Genomic DNA, 20,447 nt, shown 5'->3' with positions numbered 1-20,447 from the left:
CTCCTGGAAGATGAGAGAAACTCCAGAGCTTTTCAAAGCCCAGAGGCAATGCTGATCTCAAATACCATTTTCCTGTCTTGTTTTGTTTTGAAGATTCTATTTATTTATTTGACAGAGAGAGAGAGAGAGAGAGAGAGAGAAAACATGACTAGGGGGAGCAGGAGGCAGAGGGAGAAGGAAAAGGAGGCTCCCGGGACATGGGGCTCGATTCTAGGACCCTGGGATCATGACCTGAGCGGAAGGCAGACACCCAACCGACTGAGCCACCCAGGTGCCATTTTCCTTCTTTTGAAAAAGCCATCATTTCCTACTCTCCTCAGGCATACAGGACAAGCAGCACTTAAACTCCCCTCCTTAGAGTTCAAAAAAGCAGATGTAGTCCTTACAGCAAAGGGTCATCCTGGGGCAAACATGGCCGATAATATTGAAATGTCCAGTTCTATCCCATAAGCTCACAATTTTGCCCTTCTTTAAAGAATATCTGAGCAGGGGCACCTGGGTGGCTCAGTGGATTAAGCCTCTGCCTTCGGCTCAGGTCATGATCTCAGGGTGCTGGGATCGAGCCCCGCATTGGGCTCCCTGCTCAGCAGGGAGCCTGCTTCCCTTCCTCTCTCTCTCTGCCTGCTTCTCTACCTACTTGTGATCTCTGTCTGTCAAATAAATAAATAAAACCTTTTAAAAAAATAAAAATTAAAATTAAAACATTAAATAAAAAAAAAAGAATATCTGAGCAAAAGCGGCTCTCATCTGAATGCAGATTTTTTCCCACTAGATTCCCATGAACCAGGCCCATGGACCTCTCACTTAGCCATCTTCATTTATAGATGCTTTCTTGCCAAGGGCCATGGAGTTCATAAACCAGAAAAGCAGGATGCGAACCTAGGTAGTGTGACCCCAGGGCCTCCGATCATCAGCCCTGACTAGGAAAGCCCTTCTCTTGGTTATCTGCATCCAGCTGGGACCAGGTAAGAATGACCATCAGCACCACGGTTTCATGGGTTTTTGCAAAAGGAGGTACTTACCTGCATGAATGGCAGCATAACATTTTTTATGAGCTCATATATACCATTTAAGACATTTGAGTGTTAGAGCAGCCACAGCTGTGAAGCGGATAGCACGGCTTTAAGCTTCCAAACAGGACTCGAGAGAAGTGCAATTTTGGTCTTGGCCTCGGTCTTTGACAGCAAGTCACAAATTATTTTTCAGATAAAAATGGCAATTAGGAATTTCCTGAAACTTTAGCAATCAATCTAGATATCAAATTAAAATCCAATGACTCCTTTTTAAGTGCTACTTAGTCATAATTGCAACTGAAGCTTTACATATATAATAAAAATTATTGAATTTTAGGAGACAGAAAAATCTTGAGAGTATTCATCTTTTTTTTTTTTTTTTTTTTTTTAAAGTAGGCTCCAAGCTCAGTGCAGAGCCCAACACAGGGCTTGAACTGAGGAACCTGAGATTAAGACTTGAGCTGAGATCAAGAGTCAGACACCCAACTGAGTCACCCAAGCTTCCCAAGAGATTATTCATCTTATCAATGCATATTTTATTGAGCAAAGAGTTATGAAAAACAAAACAAAACAAAAAAAATGAATGAGACTAGATCCCAGTCCTTAGAATCTTCCTATCTAGTAAATTAAACAAAACACTTTGTATATCACTATGACCCAACTTAAGTTAAAAACAATAAAAGACAAAATCAGAAAATGTTATCAGAGAGATTCAAGTAGGGCATTAAGGGAGTTGAACATACAGAATAGATGACTTCCAAGCATAAAACGGTCCTTAAGAGCATAAACATAAGAGTCACGTAGACCCAGGTTCAAGTCTTACCCATACCACTCCCTAGCTGCATGACATCCGACAAGTTATTTAACTTCCCTGAGCCTCACTTACAAAATCTTTAAAATGGGACAATAACATCTACCTCTCAGAATTGATACAGGATTAAGGAAAACAAAACCTTAAAACTCTTACAACAGCTCCTAGGATACTCTCAGGCTACCTCCTGGCAGGGCATCCAGTCCCAGACCTTCTAGTTCTCCATCCCATGTCTAGTTCCTTCTCTTACCAATGCCCCTCGGTCTATCCAACACCCTACCAGATCCTATTTATTTATTTATTTATCAAATCTTATTTATTTATTTATTTATTTATTTATTTATTGAGAGAGAGAGAGAGAGAGGAGGGAGGAAGAGAATCCCAAGCAGATTCCATGCCCAGCATGGAGCCTGACATGGGGCCCGAGTTCATGACCTGAGCCAAAATCAAGAGCCAGACTCTCAGCTGCCTGGGCCACCAGGCACCTCTATAACTCTCTTTTAAAGATGAGGAAATAGATTTTGAGAATGGGGAACATGCTCAATGTCATATAGTTAATAAACAGACCACCATGTCCACCTCCACATTCCTAGGTCTTAGGGCACATGGTATTTTGTCTAATTTCTCCTATTATTTTATAAGCAATTAAAAGGCAAGTAGAACATTTTATTATGCAAATTTTAAAAGGTACTCTCTCTAGGCAGGCCCAGATTCAAGAGCACAGAGTCTGGTGAGTAATGTGGCAGATGGTTATGGGTCCCCCCCACCACTCACTGTTCACACAGTCCCTTGTGCAGTGAACAATCTGCACAACCTCACATGGTGGCCCTAGGGCCCAGTCTTGTTTTCCCTTTTTCAATCTATATTCCACACTGCCACCCAGGTGATATTTTTGTAAAACTCCTACCTAATTATGAACTTTATTCTACCTTAAAATTTTTATGTCTATATTTATTTTAGAAACCCCAAGCCTCAAGCATGCCATACACATGGCCCTCCTCACTCTAGCACCGAGGTTCTTCAAATCTCGGAGCCAACTGTGCTCCCCACCATGTCCCACGTCCCAGCCACAGTAGAGTTCTAGCGACTTCTGGAACATGCCATGAACTTCCATTCCTCTGTACCATGGCACATGCTTTTCCTACTACAAGTTCCAATAATTTTTCCACTTCCCCCCTATATTTTAATTCTTCCCACAAGACTTATCTCAGGGACAGCTCTTCCATGCAATAAAGACATTTCCTGATCCCTCCACTGAAATGACCACTCCTTCCCTCAGCAACCCCTGGGAGTCCAACCTCCCCACCACCTTGAATGAGTCAGGAGGATATTGCATGGGCTTTGAAGTTAGATGGGTCACAGAATCCTAACTCAAACATTTTTCCAGCTGAGCGAGTGTGGGCTAGTTACTTTCCTACCTAAATTTCAATAACCCCTAACCCAAGAATAACTGGGAAAATCAAAATGGCTCCATACTATGTCTTTCATACTTGCTCAGGCACCAAAGTCACTCTGAGGGCAGAATGCATGAAATCTCAGTACATTTAATTTTATCATGTAAACTAAGAACTACTCCAGGAGGAGAAACTATGACATTCTAGGTACACAGGTTTTCAAATATATAAAATATCTATGTTTTTACAATTATTGCTTGAAGTTTATCAAGTACTGCTTCCAACCTCTCCCCCCGCCCAATCTGTTAATTTAACTTAACAAGTAGTTGCAGGTACCAAAAGTTTAAGAAAATATAATGGAAGAAAGATTAGAAAATTCTATTTATAATTTATTTTGGAAGTAATCGGTCAGTATCATTACTGATTTTCATAATCCAAGACCTTGCCTAAGAGTATCCCCCACCCACTGATGGCTTGTCACCTGGTATAAGCTAAATAAATGTTATTTGAATCTGAATTTGAAACTCAAATTAAGTGCCTTGAAAGCAAAGGCATATCTCAGTCCTCTCTGAATAAGGAGTTCCCGGCACAGGAGCTGGCACATAGTAGTTGCACGCCAAATGTTGATTTAATAACTGAACTTAAAATTGAGAAATTATGCAAAGGTCTAGGAAACATTCTGCATCTCCAATTAATTTGGATTATAATTTACTCCCATAAATTCTAGTCCAGAGTCTGTGAATTGTTCTTCCCTTTGTAGCCATCCCCTCATCTGAGAAATTGAGAATTTCTTGGGAGGGAGAAATACGTAGGTAGAATCCTTCCTTCAGCACAGAAATATTGATGAAGAGAGCAAAGCGGGAGCAATGTATCACCTACACTCTCATAATGGAACAAAGGGACCAAAGAAGACACAGTGCTTTCTACAAGGTACCTGTCAGACAGTGGCACTTAAGAGTTTTGAATACCCATTTAGTCCCACAAGTCTCCTATTCAGAGCATGTCTGGTTACAGTAAACACTATAGAAATAATAGAAGGGGAATCCTAGTCTATTCTCTGTTTGCAAATGGAAAACCCACACTCTGGATTTCAGGTACAGATTCTCCTTTGTAACGCAAAGCCAAGATGGCCTCACAGTAAACAAAGAGTGAAGATCCAATTGGTTTACTTTCACTAAAAAAACGACTGTAGATAAATATTTATTAGCATGGGTATTCATTATTTATAGTTAAGTGGAAAAAGGACACCAAACAGTTTGAAGAATAGAATCCTCTTTCATACTGACATAAAAAGAAACGTATGCACATGTTAAGTAGAAGAGTGAAATAGAAGCTATTTTTTACTTCTTTTAAAATAATCCATGGCCAATTTTTCAAAAAGTGCATCTATATAAACATTACAGACTCAAGCGTCCAGAAATCTACCTTAAATAATTAAATAAAATGCAAATGCAATCGAGCGAAAATAAAATTAAAGGACGCCAAGACGCTGAAGAGAAATGTGGAGGTTGTTTCGGGTTCTGGATTTTTCCTACAACTGTGCTTGCCTTGCCCCAAAAGAAATCACTGATGCATTTAAGTCCCCCTTCTAGTTTTCAAAGTAGTTTTCTCGCCGCTGAATCAAACCTGACATTTGGTGCGGAAACCCGGGAGCAGATGGAGGCCCCGCTCCAGTGGGAGGCCTCCCTCCTCTCGCCACCAGGACCTCTCCCAGGCCCAGGGCCTTGACACCGTGGGTAAGTTCCCCCGATTTCGCACCCGTGATCTGGGTGGTCCTGCCTGAAATTGCAGCTGCGTCAGGGCAACTCCACTGAGTCACCAGGTGACTCCCAAGTGGTGCCTGGGGATCAGGAGACGACGTCCCATCTCCACAGTAGCCTTCTCCGAAAGTCAGAAACACTTCCCTATGGCTTTTGTCACTGTCAGAAAGGACCTCCTTCCTTCTCCCCTGCCCCGCCTCTTCCTTTCCTTATTTGCCTTCCACCTAACGGGTTCCTTCAGGACTGGATTTATACAGAGTGTACTTGTTGGGCCGGTGGGGTCAGGAGACCCAGGGGACAACAAAATGCAGCCGACCCTCCATCTTGCCGCCTTCGCCCCGGGACCTCCTCCGGGGACTTTGCCTCACAAGCGGTTCCTGTGTGCAGGGACCGCCCAAGGTCACATCATCTCAAGGAAAACAACTTCCGCAGGAAATAGAAACCGAACCATCCCTAACCCCACACCATATAAGGTCATGTCCTGCCACCCCACCCTCACCCTATAAAAACCTGCTTGTGTCTACCCCTGGCGCGACTTCCCCAGCTCACTTCCTCACGAGTGGGGAACCTTGCCCGAGGATGCTTCCAGTAAAGCTTGTCTCGAACCTATTTGCCAGGCTCCTTGCTTTCCTCTTCTCGCCGCTGAATCAAACCTGACATTTGGTGCGGAAACCCGGGAGCAGATGGAGGCCCCGCTCCAGTGGGAGGCCTCCCTCCTCTCGCCACCAGGACCTCTCCCAGGCCCAGTGCCTTGACACCGTGGGTAAGTTCCCCCGATTCCGCACCCGCGATCCGGGTAGTCCTGCCTGAAATCGCAGCTGCGTCAGGACAACTCCACTGAGTCACCAGGTGACTCCCAAGTGGTGCCTGGGGATCAGGAGACGACGTCCCATCTCCACGGTAGCCTTCTCTGTCAGTCCCTAGTCCAAGGCTGAAAGCAGGGACGCCTGCCTCCAACCTTCGGACCACCTGGCAGGAAGCCTGGGAACTGCCCAATCCTAAATCCCCGTGGGCTGTTTACTAACTGACCTTAACCCTCTCTGGGCCTCTCCCAGGACTTACAGAGGGGACGCCTCATCCATTACTACACGATGGCCTAAATACTACTGGATAATCAGTCTCAATGGCTTCCCGAGGGCACCTTTAATTTCCTGATCTTAACTGATCTGGAACAATCTCTACCACCATAAAGGCAAATAAATGGCCTAAGGTTCCATACATGCAGGCTTTCTGGAGTCTGCGCCCTCCTCCCTCCCTCTGCTCCCAAAGCTCCACCTCTCAAGTCCTCCTGGCAGGTATACCCCCTCCCTCCCTTCCACCTGCTCCTATGGCTCCGAAAACCCCTGAATCCTTTCCCCCTTCCCCTGAGAGTTTGTCCTGTCCACCGACTTGGGGGCCGCTGCCCCCCCCACTCTGGGCCTCCTACCGCCTCTTCTCCACCCTCTGCTCCTCCGTTACCAACTCTTGACCCCCACCTGTCACCTCCTTCCACCAACCCCTCCCCTCCTGTCTCCACTCGTACAGGATCCCGAGGGACCTTTCCCTCTCCTGACCTCTAAGGGAGGTCGCAGGGGCCGTGGGGGTCATTCAAGTCCATGCACCCTTCTCGCTCCAGGACCTTTCCCAAATTGAAAAACCATTAGGCTCTTACTCTGCCAACCCAGGAAACTATATCAAAGAATTCCAATATCTAGCCCAAGCATATGACCTATCCTGGCACGATCTACATGTTGTCCAAACCTCTACCCTCACAGCCGAGGAAGGGGAACGTATCCAGGCCGCTGCCCGAGAACACGCAGACCAGGTCTGTCTGACCGATGCCACCATGCCGGTCGGTGCTAGGCTGTTCCTCCAGCAGACCCAGGGTAGGCCGCTGACGCCAAGACCGCATGATCCAATCAGAATGGCCAAGATGGCCGCTGACGCCAAGGTGGCCAAGGTGGCCGCTGACGCCAAGACCGCATAATCCAATGCCTTATCGCTGGCATGGGGGCAGCTTCCCACAAGGCAGTTAATTACACTAAACTAAGATTATTCAAGGCCCAGACGAAAACCCTACTATTTTCCTTAACAGGCTTACTGAAGCCTTAACTCAATATACCCGTCTTGCCTTGACCCTACCTCTCCGGCGGGGGCCACCGCCTTGGCCACTCATTTAATCTCTCAGTCTGCACCAGATATATGCAAAAAAAATTTAAAAAGACTGAGGAGGGCCCTCAAACTCCCATCTCCAACCTGGTAAGAATGCCCTTTAAAGTCTTCAATCCCCAAGAGGAGGCAGCCGAACTTAAACGGCAAGCCAGGCTTCAACAGAAGGTCCAGCTCCAAACCCAAGGCTTGGTGGCAGTCCTGCGGCCGGCTGGCTCCAGGAGCCAACAAAAATGGGGAACAAATCGCACCCCTCTGAGGGCCTGCTTCAAATGCAGAGCCAAGGGACACTGGGCCCCGTCAATGCCCTAACCCAAAGTAACCAACCCGACCATGCCCTCAACTGCCAAGTGATGGGCCACTGGAAATCTGACTGCCCCAGCCTCAGAGGCTCCCCAACACCTCCACGCAGGGGAACCCTGAACCGGTAAGTCCTGCTTTCCAACTACTTGGACTGGACGATGACTGATGGGGCCCAGACTCGGATCCCCCTTCACCCATGCTGAGCCCAGGGTCATGCTCTAGGTAGTGGCTAATTCCATCTCCTTCCTGTTGGATGCGGGGGCCACCTACTCTGTTCTGCCTTCCTACTCGAGTACTAGCTTCCCCTCTCCAGTGGCGGTAATGGGAATTGACAGTACCTCCTCCAGTCCGCGAGCCACCCCACCCCTCTTGTGCAGCCTGGATGGGTTTCCCTTTTCACACTCCTTTCTGATAATCCCCTTGGCCAGGACATCCTTCATAAGCTCCAGACCACCATTCACCCCTTCCCCTCACCTACCGCTTCTGCTCACCTCATTCTGTCCTATGGCAAGAGCAAGGATTCCTTACAACCAAGGGAACCCCAGTCAATGGACCCCTCATCTCAAAATTACTTAAGGCTCTCAGCCTCCCAGCCAACGTGGCCATCATTCATTGTCGCAGACACCAGATATCTAAAAATCCTATATCCTGGGGTAACAACAAGACCGACTCTGTAGCCAGGACTATGGCTCTAGGCTCCTCCTAGGCTCACCTCCTACTTCGAGGACACCAGTCTGGCGAGGGCTGGCAACTTGATTTCCCCAACATGCCACACTACAAATCTTTTCATTACCTACTAACCCTGGTAAATACCTTTACAGGATGAACTGAGGCCTTCCCTACAGCTCTGAAAAAAACCACAGCAGACGTGGTGGCCACTACACTCATTAAACACATCATCCCCAAATTTGGCCTTCCACAGACCTTTCAGTCAGGGAACAGGCCGGCTTCCACTTCCAGCATCACCCAACAGGTCTCCGGGAGTCTGAACATCACCTGAAAACTTCACATCCCCTACCATCCCCAATCATTGGGTAAGGTTGAGCGGGCCAACGGCCTTCTCAAAACACACCTCACATAATTCCAGATTAAAGCGAACTCCCTCCCAGGATGTCTGGACAGCACGTGCCCTGGGACCCACCAAAGTACGCCTATCACGCCTTCCTCCTTCTCTTGACCCTACCCATAACAACCCCTCAATCTCCTAAACCCTTCCAATGGCGCTTTTACTTATAAGAAACCTGGTCCCAGCAAGGTGCTACAATTACCCGACTCCTTTCTCAGGTGGATTGCCAACCCCAAGGCTGTCAGGCCAGAATTTCCATGCCATTTTCTAACTTTAACTTATTATCTCAGGGGTGGTCAGATCCAACCATCTGTTTTATTTATGATCAGGTTCATCCCACATGCCGCACTACATGGGTTCAGACTAGTGGGGGGGTGCCCCTAACACTGGTGTGTTACACACCACACAGTAACTGAATGGGAGAACTCCAAACAAGATTATTACTGTAACAGATGGCGCCTTACCGATAATCGCCGATCATATTACCTAAACATCCCTGATTCCTGGGATAACAGATGGGCTAAGAGGGTAGAAGCAAAACTATACCTATTTGCTACTAGTTCCTATCCCACAGTTACCCTTAAAATTTTCCGAAACTATACTCGTATAACTACACGTCTCCAAGACCAATCTAAAATAATACAATACCAGGAACAGGCCCTCCAAAACCACCTACAATACCCTCTCCTATATGAATAGACCCTTTTTCCTCACTTGCCTTAATTCGCTGGGGAACTCACTTAGTCAATATTACTGGTATAACAAACCTCTCCAGCTGCTTCATGTGCGTGGCTTTAAATCGCCCCCCCTTAGTAGTGGCCCCCTACCTCTGCGCTTCAATTATACCCTATCAATACCTGCCTCTATACCACCTCAGACTAACCTCCAGAACATCCCCTTACTTCAGGACCCCCTAAACCCACAGTTTCCTGTCTGCTACTCAACCCCTAACCCGGTCCTCTGCAATACCACTCTCACCAACCCTACCCACCAATTCGCTTCTACCAGCGTGTTCTTTTGGTGTAATGGCACCCTTTCCAAAACTCTCAACTCAACTCAGACTCTCCTATGAATTCCTGTCTTCCGATGGGACTAGGCCTCATCTCCTAGTCCCCCAGCTGACCATCTACAGTCAGGCAGAGGTATTCCTTCTCACCAATCACCCGATAAAACAAAAACGTGCAGTCTTCCTCTCTCTTGTTATCAGAGTCTCCTTGGCCTCATCCTGGTGGCATTAGGGCTAGGTAGGGGGGCCTTAACCCATTCCATAGATCCCACCAGAGGCCTATCTGAAAGACTCCAGATGGGTATCGAGGCCTCAGCAGAATCCCTGGCATCCCTACAATGTCAGATCACTTCAGTAGCCCAGGTGGCCCTACAAAATCAGCATGCCCTGGACCTCCTCACCACGGAAAAAAGCAGCACCTGCATGTTCCTCAATGAAGAATGCTGTTACTACATCAATGAGACAGGTGTAGCTGAAACCAACACCCACACCTTGGCCAAAGTCCGAGAGTCTCTTCAAAACTGTTTTCCCCCTGGCAGCTCCGCCCCATCCCAATGGTGGCAATCCCCCTTAACTACCTGGTTTCTCCCAATCCTAAGCCCATTTACCATGCTCTGCATACTACTAATGGTGGCCCCTTTGCATTCTCCGGGTCATTCAGGAAAGGGTCCATGAAATGTCTGGAGTGACCGTCAATCAACTCCTACACCCCTGCTCCAGCCTGACCACTTCCGAAACCCCTAAAACGCCCCTTATTCAGCAGAAAGTAGCCAGACTTGAGTCATTGCCCTACAATGACAAAAGGATCGGAATGTTGGGCCGGTGGGGTAAGGGGACCCAGGGGACAAAAAAATGGCAGCCGATCCTCCATCTTGCCGCCTTCGCCCCGGGACCTCCCCCGGAGACTTTCTGTCACAAGCAGTTCCCGCATCCAGGGACCGCCCAAGGACACGTCATCTCAGGGGGAAAACAGAGCTTCCGCAGGAAACAGAAACCGAACCATACCTAACCCCACACCATAAAATGTCATGTCCTGCCACCCCACCCTCACCCTATAATATAAACCTGCTTGTGTCTACCCCGGGTGCCACTTCCCCAGCTCACTTCCTCATGAGCAGAGGAACCTTACCCAAGGAAGCTTCCAGGAAAGCTGGTCTCGAACCTATTTGCCTGCCTCCTTATTTTCGTTTTCTCACTCCCAAATCAAACCTGACAATACTTATGCATTATAACCTTCTTCTTGTCTTTTTTGTTTGTTTGTTTTTTAACCTAAAGGTAAATTACTCACAGCCTTCTGTGCGTATAAATATTCACTTAATATACTATCAGTTTTAGGAAGCCAGGATCTTTTTGTCCTGGTCCCTCTGGTAACACAAGGGCTGTCTTTAGCTTATTATTGTGACCAGAATTCCTACAGATAACCTTGCATCTACAAAATGGAAATAAAACTTGGACAACAGTGGCACAAAGGGAGATTTTGGTACAATGGAAGGAAAATACCTCATCAGACACTGTATTAAATTTTAAAGAGATGGTACATTATTTGAAAGGCAGTTTCAGTAGCTTACCTTCTGGGGGGCTAAGTTATATTTCCAATCTACACATCGAATATCTGGATTCTGGAGCCCACAGAACTAATCTTTCACCCTTTTCATTCCACTTCTGCGGACAGAATGATGACTTCCAACATAATCCTCTTTCAAACACCTTTCCAAGGAGGAATAATAACTATATCACATAGGATTTCCTTTATGTTAAGGTTAATATGTGAATATAAAATTCAACTAAATAAATCGCTATCATTTTTCAAAATGCCACTGGCAGGGCGCCTGGGTGGCTCAGTGGGTTAAGCCACTGCCTTCGGCTCAGGTCATGATCTCGGGGTCCTGGGATCAAGTCCCGCATCGGGCTCTCTGCTCAGCGGGGAGCCTGCTTCCCTCTCTCTCTCTGCCTGCCTCTCTGCCTACTTGTGATCTCTGTCTGTCAAATAAATAAATAAAATCTTAAGAAAAAAAACAAAAAAACAAAATGCCACTGGCAGAAGTATTTCACAGCTGCAGATATTTCATTGTAACATTAAAAAACTCTTTGGGGAAAATATTCAGAGTCCTTGCTTTCAATGAATTTATATCGACAGCCCTCAGAAATTATATTCATGGTGTTATATAGTCTGTGTATGTGCATGTGTGTGTGTAATATTCTTTCAGTACAATTATCTTTTTTAACCTAAAAAGGCTTCATAATTCATGACCCTCACCTTATTGTAATTATTATATAGTTTGATTAAAAGCAAATTTAGAGTGTGTACAATATAACAATGAAATCTGATCTTACTATTTATACTTCTATGGAACTTCTAGAGCAGAGTTCTCTCCTGCCTTGTTTTGTTTTAGACACATTTTTACTTATTTGTACAGTCAGAAATGTAGATGAAGCCTAAGCCACAAGGCATACAAAGTTTAGGAAACTACCTAGGAATTTTATGGACTAACGGTTCCTATGCTCAATGATACTGTTTCCAGAACATGCCAGAAAAAAGATGTGTGTGTGTGTGTGTGTGTGTGTGTACACGTGTACGTGTGTATGTTTTGTTCTGCTTACATTCTTACAGGCCATTCATAGTTCCACGTAATTCTACAACAAAGCAGACTGACTTTATTATCTTCAAGGCCCATTTTACCTTTTCAAAAAGATCAGGGAATAAAACAACTTTACAGACCCACACAATTTTTTCAAAAAGACAGCAAAACCATTCACACAATGTCTTAATTAGAATACCTCAGAGTACCAACAAAAAGCTATAAAACAGTAAAACTGACAGGCACATCAATTCTTCCAAGACCAAGCTACATGAGAGACTTATTGAAGAAACGATTACATATTTTATTTTCTTTTCCAGACAAGAACAGAGCCAAATGGATTTCATTCTTATTCTAAAACTTCAGAACCAAAGAACCTATCTAAAAGTCTAAAACACCTGAGGCTCAGAAAACTGGATTGGCTTTCCTGCCAGCCCCAGTAAAATACTTCACCTTTATAATTTAATTTGTTTACTTCCTACCTGATAAAAGGTTTATCACAATCTTGAAGACTTGAAGTTTATGAAGCCCAAAGATGTGCCACAATACAGACCGTCATCCTAATCTCTTAGAAGGCTTTTTTTTTTTTTTTTAAAGTCTCTCAAGGGGCACCTGGGTGGCTCAGTGGGTTAAGCCTCTGCCTTCAGCTCAGCTGTCATGGTCTCAGGGTCCTGGGATGGAGCCCCACATCAGGCTCTCTGCTCAGCAGGGAACCTGCTTCCCCCTCCCCCTCTGCCTGCCTCTCTGCCTACTTGTGATCTTTCCCTCTCTGTGTCAAATAAATAAATAAAATCTAAAAAAAAAAAAAAAAACGTCTCTCAAGTTCTTCTCCATGTTTCAAATCTGTAAGAGCATATAAAACTTACAAAGCCAGGGAAGAATGAAAGTAGAAAAGCTATAACCCTACACTGTTAACTTTCTGAGAGAAGTATAAATAACAAGAACTTTTTTCTTTTTTAAAGCAAGTTAAAAAATTACTTACTTTTTCCCCAGGTCTTTGGTACAGAGCTCAGAAGGCAAATTCCCTTTTCCCACAAAGTCTTGTTAATTAATAGCAATCACTCAGTGAGGTCAAGCAGCACAAATATCTAAAAATTGTGCAGAGACAAAAAGTTAAAATCCAAAGTCATATCCGAAATTAAAAATCAAGACACCCCCCCTTGCTATTCAGGGTCTCTCTGCATAATTAAGATACAGATTTCAATGGAATATCTAAATGATGAACCCATGTTAGCTACTTTTCTTTCAGAACAATACTAACAAGGCCTGCTAAATCAAGATGGTATTTTGATCCATCGTCTTATTAAAATCCCTAAAGGAGGATCCAGCAAAGGCTTCTTGGCAACCATTCACGGTAAAAATGTCCTTCTCGGGGAGCCATAAAAAAATAACTGAGGGAGGATCTGGGCTTCTAATTATATTGCGACTTGGGAGGGAAGGTCTCCTAAAGTCACACTTGCCTGCTCCACCTTCCAAAGATGAGCTCATCTCACAAGCAAAGAAATGGTTGTAAATAGAAATGAACCAGTAACAACCTAAAGAGAATCACCCACAACTTGTAAGCACCCTTCTCATGGATTCATTTAAGCACACTTCAGTATTGCAGGTGGGATGAGAAGTGAGCTGTTTTCTCTAATCAAAGAGAAAAATCCAAAAATTCCGTATGATAATATCCTTACTTGAAACCGAAGTTTCTTCCCAACAATCTCGCAAATGAATACATAGGTAATAACTCATGAGATGACAAAGTTTGAGTACATAAAACAGGTGCCAAAGGTAAACTATAACGGAAAGTTGACACCCCCCCGCCACCCCCAGGCTCTCCCATGCTGGGCCTTACACTAGATGTAATTCTAAGCCTGATAAACTCATTTAAAAGCCAGAAGAGCTTGAGAAATAGGTCAATTAGAGGGACCCAAGAAGCACTGTTACAAGAGATGGTCTGACAAACAGAATCCCACAAACATCGAGAGGCATCACTCATTATTATTACCATCATTGTGATTGCCTATGTTTACACGATGCTCACTTGTACGCCAGATTCTTCTCGGAAGTGTTCTACACGTATTCACTCTGTTAGGGATGGAGACCAGAAGAACATCCCCTCGACATCACCGTCTTACCACTCGGTACATTCAGTTCTGCTCTAACGTTTGTGTTTGTTCCAAGATTGCTTTATGAGTGAACAATCCGAGCATCACTCAAATTTCACATTTGCTGATGCACGTGCTGATGCACGATTTCAGGAAACCCAAGGTAATAGCAGAAGATTGCACCCAGACAGAACGCAGCTGCGTTAAGACACACGGGATGCTCAAAGCCCATGCCTCCCACATCTATGGGCAACCCCAGTGTCCACCAGGGCTAAGAGCTAACCCATCCACATAGGGTGTCCCAACTTCCCTTCTGATTTCAGGGAACCCTCCTTCCACCATTGCAAATAACTCACAGCCTGCAACTTTTGGAAGGCCTCAGTCTGCAGGAAAACATCAGGATTTTGTCAAGGTAAAGTGTCATACTGATTGTACTATTTATTTCTTAACCACCTAATATGTGTAAAACTGTGTTACAATTTTATTCAGTTCCTACCTTACTTTTTTAATGTGTCACTGATAAAGCTTTCTGAGCTTTATTTTTCCCATAAGTGCTGTGGGTTTTCCTGCATGATTTTGCATAGCATGGTAGGTCTTAGAAACACCTGTCTCACCTTTTAGCAGAACTGACTATATGATAACTATCATTTATAAAGATGCTGTGATTTGAACCAGAAGAGTGTAAATTGTGATTTTAATTGCTTTTCATTATGTCAAAGAGGACAGCAACATACATAATACAAATTGAGAAAGATTCTCCTTCACACGTTTATAATGCTCAAGTGTAGACACTTAAGGGACATTTCGAATGACATGAAACTTTATGAGAAGTTCCCTAATGGTGTTCAATAAATAAGGTTTCACCACCCCATTCTGTACAGATCAAGATGATAGCAGTATAAAGACAGGTCCTGGCAGGCAAAAAGGCTTAACTATAATTACTGGAAATGACAAACTGAACTGAATTAGTTTTCACTCCTTGAAACCAGTGAATTAAAAAAGACTTTGAATTTATCGAAGACCCACCATGCTATGCAAAATCATGCAGGAAAACCCACAGCACTTATGGGAAAAATAAAGCTCAGAAAGCTTTATCAGTGACACATTAAAAAAGTAAGGTAGGAAACTGAATAAAAATTGTAACACAGTTTTACACATATCAGGTGGTTAAGAAATAAATAGTACAATCAGTATTTGATTGTAAATCAGACTTTGAATTTGAATTTAAAAAGTCCAAGATACGCATAAAAAGTATGGATGTATATGTACAAAGAAGTTTTCCTATGATAAATAATAATGATTTTAAACAATTTTAAAAATATAAATGCCCAACAATGAGTAACAGTTTTTTCTAAATCCATAAATCCATATGGATTTATTAAATCCATAAATTTAATAAAATGGGAAATGTGGGCTCCTGGGTGGTTCAGTGGGTTAAGCCTCTGCCTTCAGCTCTGGTCATGGTCTCAGGGTCCTGGGATCGAGCCCCGCATCAGGCTCTCTGCTCAGCAGGGAGCCTGCTTTCCCCCCACCCCTGCCTGCCTCTCTGCCTAGCTGTGATTTCTTTCTGTCAAATAAATAAATAAATTCTTTTTTTAAAAAATGGGAAAATATTTCTAAGCAGTGTTCATTTGCAATGCAGACTATAAACCAATATGTTCAGTATAGTCCCAACTTTGTTTAAAAGTATCTGTAGCTAGAAAAAAAGGTGGGGGAGTCAACATTTGTATATCTGCTAATTAGAGAAAATGAAATTAGAGTAGAATAATCTTTAGTTTCTTTGCATTTTCTTGTGGTATCCAGATTTCTCACAATAACCACACTTCTTTTACAATTGCAAGTAACAATAGATTAAGGAAGGTCTGGGTGGCTCAGTCATTAAGCCTCTGCCTTTGGCTGAGGCCATGATCTCAGGGTCCTGGGATCCAGCACAGCGGCAGGACCCACACTCAGTGGGGAGTCTGCTTTTCCCTCTCCCTCTCCTTCTGCTTCTCCCCCTGCTCGTGCCTTCTCTCTTTCAAATAAATAAAATCTTTTTTTTCAGTCTTTTTTTTCCATTTTATTTTCCTTCAGTGTTCCAAAATTCATTGTTTACGCACCACACCCAGAAAAAATAAAATAAACAAAATCTTTAAAAACACACACACACAAATAACAATATGCTACACAAAAACAGAACTAAAGAATTTGATGGGAAAAGCCTCTTTTTATCCCCACTTTAAGTTCACGCATGAATCCAGCCAATAAAGTCTAGCACAAGAACAAGGACACCAGAGGCTTCTTTCACACGCATTAACAGATCCAGTGTCATGACCAAACCCTTCCAAGTATTTTCTATCTGACAACTCAAGGCAAATACAGTCCCAAAAGGGACATTCAAAGTATATAAATCCATTACATCAGCCAAAATACAATTTGCTTTTACTGGCTAAAACTGTCATGGATTTAGTAAAATCCAGATGAAAGAGGATTTTTTAAAAATTATATAATTGTATACAAGCTGACTTACTGTCTGAAAGAAATTTCATTCTGAATGAAGAAATTGTGTTCTGTATAAAGCGCCTTTCAAACAAGATCAAGATTAAAGAAATTCAAGGGGGAATGGATTTGAGCATAGGAATAAACGCTCCACTTGGTGAGTTTTAAATAGAAAGTACAAAGAGACAGAGGCTGATCTTGATGGCTTCCAAAAGATATGAGTTATATCAAAATCTTCCCAATAACCACGAAACTTGACTTTGAAAATTGTCCGTTGGCCAAAAATGGCTGACTCCTTTGTTGTGAGGGCACTTAGTTTGATCACACACACAGACGTCACAAAAGAAATGAATGGTGAGGATACTCAGGAGTCAAAGGACAATTTGGAACAATGCGGCCACAACACACCTGAGTTCACTCACCTATGCTCGGTTTGCCGCACATTTAAATAACGTGTTCCTTTCCATTTTCAGTTTAACCTTCCTGGCACAACGCATACCCAGGAACTAGCGAGAACAGTTGCCTTCATATGACTCTCCATTCTCAGGAACAGACCAAGAATTAAGTCAGTGTTTGTGGGAGTGTGTGCGCTTCGGTATCATAAAACTACAAAGCATCTGTAACGTTCAGCGTATACACATTGGAATAAAAACCATATTCCTGCTGCACAAAGTATACACATAGTAGTCTTTATATTTTTGATTTGTGGTTTTTTTTTTCCACTTCCACCAATGTTGACTTTGATGGAAACCAGACAAAAACAAAACCCTTCTGTTTTAAATTTGCTTCCACATTTTCAAGCATATTCAACAGGTTCCCTATAGAATGGAAACGAAAGCTACTGGCTTCCAGTTTTGCTTTGAAGACTAGAAAAGGCAAGGCAACATGAACATTTAGATTATGCTATCATGTATAAAAAGAGAGCACAGAGGACATATGGAGCTCCCCAAAAAATAAGTTGATTCAAGATACCTTTCAGAAGCTTCATCATCTTATCAAATGCATGCTGATTACTTAGGAAAATAATGGAAATTCTTGGCCTCTGAATCTCACAGATTGCTGCCTAAAATGCTGCACATATGCACCCCAATAATTTGCAACCAAATATTATAATCAGCTGCCAAGTCAGGTATTATACTTAATTGCAAGTATTCAAAATACAAAAAGTATGAATTTTAACTGTTAAAGGCCATGCTGAAATATACATCCATCTCTGTATAACATATGCTGACCCTGAAAATACAGAGCACTTAGGAACTCGCAGGATGGAAACTATAATTTTTAAATTGCTCTACGAATTAGCATATGTATAGCTCAGGGGAATATACTCTCTTAGCATTACCAGATAGAGAAAAGGGGGCAACCAATTTTCAGAGTCTACCTAGAACACACGCAGGAATTATTTCCTGGGGCTCTCTAGCCACTCCCTGGGCATAATTCCAACAGAATTTAAATCGGTCTTTGGCACCATCTCACTTCCCCTTTCGCCTCCTGGGCCACCTCCGGTCCAAAGCCAGAAGATCTTCACTTAATTTTAGATGGCCTCTTCCTTTCAACTCGTTCTTTCCTTCCAACTTCTAAACACCCCAATGGTTCCATGCGAATATTTTAGCAGACACTGGAGGATGGGAGAGCTTAAACAAACGACTGTTGATGTTTAACTTCCTCTAGATCATAAGCATTTTCAAAGAAAAGCCTGAGCACCCAGCTCTTGGCTTCTAAATACCTTCGTTCATTCCAGAAACAGTTGGGTCCAGGCCTGGAGCAAGGACAGCACAAAATTGCCAAGAATATCTTACTATGCCAGAAACTAAGGAAATGGTCACGTATTAATGCAGACATGACAAAGGGACACGGGAGCTGCTTGAAAGGGGCTCCCACTGGCCAAACGGGACAGCTGGAACAAAAGCAAAAAAAAAAAAAACAAGAATGATGTGAATGAATTAGAATATACTGATTTTTAAAAAAGGAACCAGAAATCCACAGACATTCATGAAATAGGGGTTAGCAGGAAGCTCTTCTTTACAAAGAATCCCAGCTAATAAAACACCTAAGGAAGAGCAGAAAGAAAAAATCCCACTTTGCAACCACCAGGGCAATAATTGATTCAGTCAAGGATCATTAATGGATGCTCAAACCCATTAGGGAAAGGGTTTTGTGGATCAGGATACTCACACAGTCGCAGAGTATTACCCCACAGATGACTTATCACTTGCCAAGGGGAAAGGGTGTCTTTATAATGGGAAATTCTGGAAGATCACTCTGCCCAAGCAATAGCATAATCAATTAATCAATTATGGAACAATTGAATGTCATGTGTCTCCACAATCACTGTGTCATATGTCTGTCAAAATGCTTAATCTGTATCTCATCATAAAGTAACAACCAAACAAATCTAGATTATGGTACTTTCCGCTAGACAACTGCCTTGAAATCTTCCAAAATACTAATGCCATGAATGATAATTAAAAAAAAAAAACAACGGGGCACCTGAGTGGCTCAGTGGGTTAAGCCTCTGCTTCGGCTCAGGTCACGATTCCAGGGTCCTGGGATCGAGCCCCGCATCGGGCTCTCTGCTCAGCAGGGAGCCTGCTTCCTCCTCTCTCTCTCTGCCTGTCTCTCTGCCTACTTGTGATCTGTCTGGCAAATAAATAAATAAAATCTTAAAAAAAAAAAAAAAAACGGGGACACTGTTCTAGATTAAAGGAACATAAAGGGACAAAATTCAATAAATGATTGTTGATTCTTAGACAAGGAAAGGAATAGTTATGAAAGACGTTATTGGAATAACTGGGGAAAGTTATGGAAGTATTCAAATATTATCTATGCATTAGATACTATTTTGTGGTGATAAGGATAAAATTGGTTATGTGGAAGAGTATTCTGGTCCTTGGTAGATATGTGTTAAAGTACTTAGAACAAGAAGGCTATGATCTCTACAACTAACTCAAATTGTTCAGTAAAATTATTTAAAATATGTGGATGTGTAGAGAGCCAGACAGACACAGAGACAGAGATAAAGAAAATCTGGCAAAATGCCAGCATTTTATATGACAGGCTAGCCATGACCTGTAAGAACCTGTAACCCCGATTACTTGTGGGCTGCATCTTCTCTGTATAATGAGAGATCATAAATGAGTTGAAAGGAAACAGACACAGACAGGTATCTAGTCCTCTGGTGTCAGAGCTGTTAGCCTACCTTCCAATTCATTGCTCTTCTGTAGCAATTAACTGAGGGTCACTAGTTGGGAGGAAAAAGATTAAAAATGAAAAAGAAACCCAAGGAAGAGGATGACAGTGGGTAAACATGAGCAACAGCGAAGATTCATTCTCCTCTACTCATTGGGAAGAAGAGGTAGGTCAAGGTTTCCAAATTCTGCCTTGCTTCCCATTCTGGTGAGAAAGCCAGTGTGGGTATGGCCATTTCCGCTGAGCCAGAAAGAGTCCCTCTGCAAGCTTCCTACTGACCAGACCCTGAAGAGGGAAGGCTGAGCACTTCAGGTCATCTCCAGCCCTGGTCAAGCCTAAAACAGGGCGTATCTGAGCCACAAGCCAGGGAAGCAAACAAACGTACATTCCAGAACCACAGCTCTCGGCAGCTACCCCACGTTTAATGGGTTTGAAACAGAATTTTCCCCACCAAACTTGATCCCTCATTTCTGTAACCCCTTTTCTTCATCCATCCAGTCTCAAAACAGCAGCTTCGTCTTTCACTTGGGTTCCTGTGGCAATGTTGGCCACAGTCTCTCATATTCCAGGCAAATGGCCTCTCTCTCCTCTGTTCTTCCTCACAATT

General features: G+C 43.4%; 1 protein-coding gene across 12 annotated transcripts in view; it reads right to left on the bottom strand.

Moving 5' to 3' along the window:
* APBB2 (amyloid beta precursor protein binding family B member 2) overlaps window positions 1-20,447 on the bottom strand; it is a 368,905-nt gene that overhangs the window by 249,092 nt on the left and 99,366 nt on the right. For 10 of the 12 annotated variants that reach the window (XM_059162875.1, XM_059162941.1, XM_059162904.1 and 7 more), the window contains one exon: window positions 13,063-13,168. The exons of the other annotated variants lie outside the window; for them this stretch is intronic. The gene's annotated coding sequence lies outside the window, so the exon portion shown is untranslated. The remainder of the gene's footprint in view (window positions 1-13,062; window positions 13,169-20,447) is intronic. 12 annotated transcript variants of the gene reach the window in all.

This window comes from Mustela lutreola, chromosome 1 (genome assembly GCF_030435805.1).
Source record: "Mustela lutreola isolate mMusLut2 chromosome 1, mMusLut2.pri, whole genome shotgun sequence".
Taxonomy (NCBI): Eukaryota; Metazoa; Chordata; class Mammalia; order Carnivora; family Mustelidae; genus Mustela; species Mustela lutreola.
Note: the sequence above shows the minus strand (reverse complement) of the source record. Positions and strands in the feature narration are given on the sequence as shown.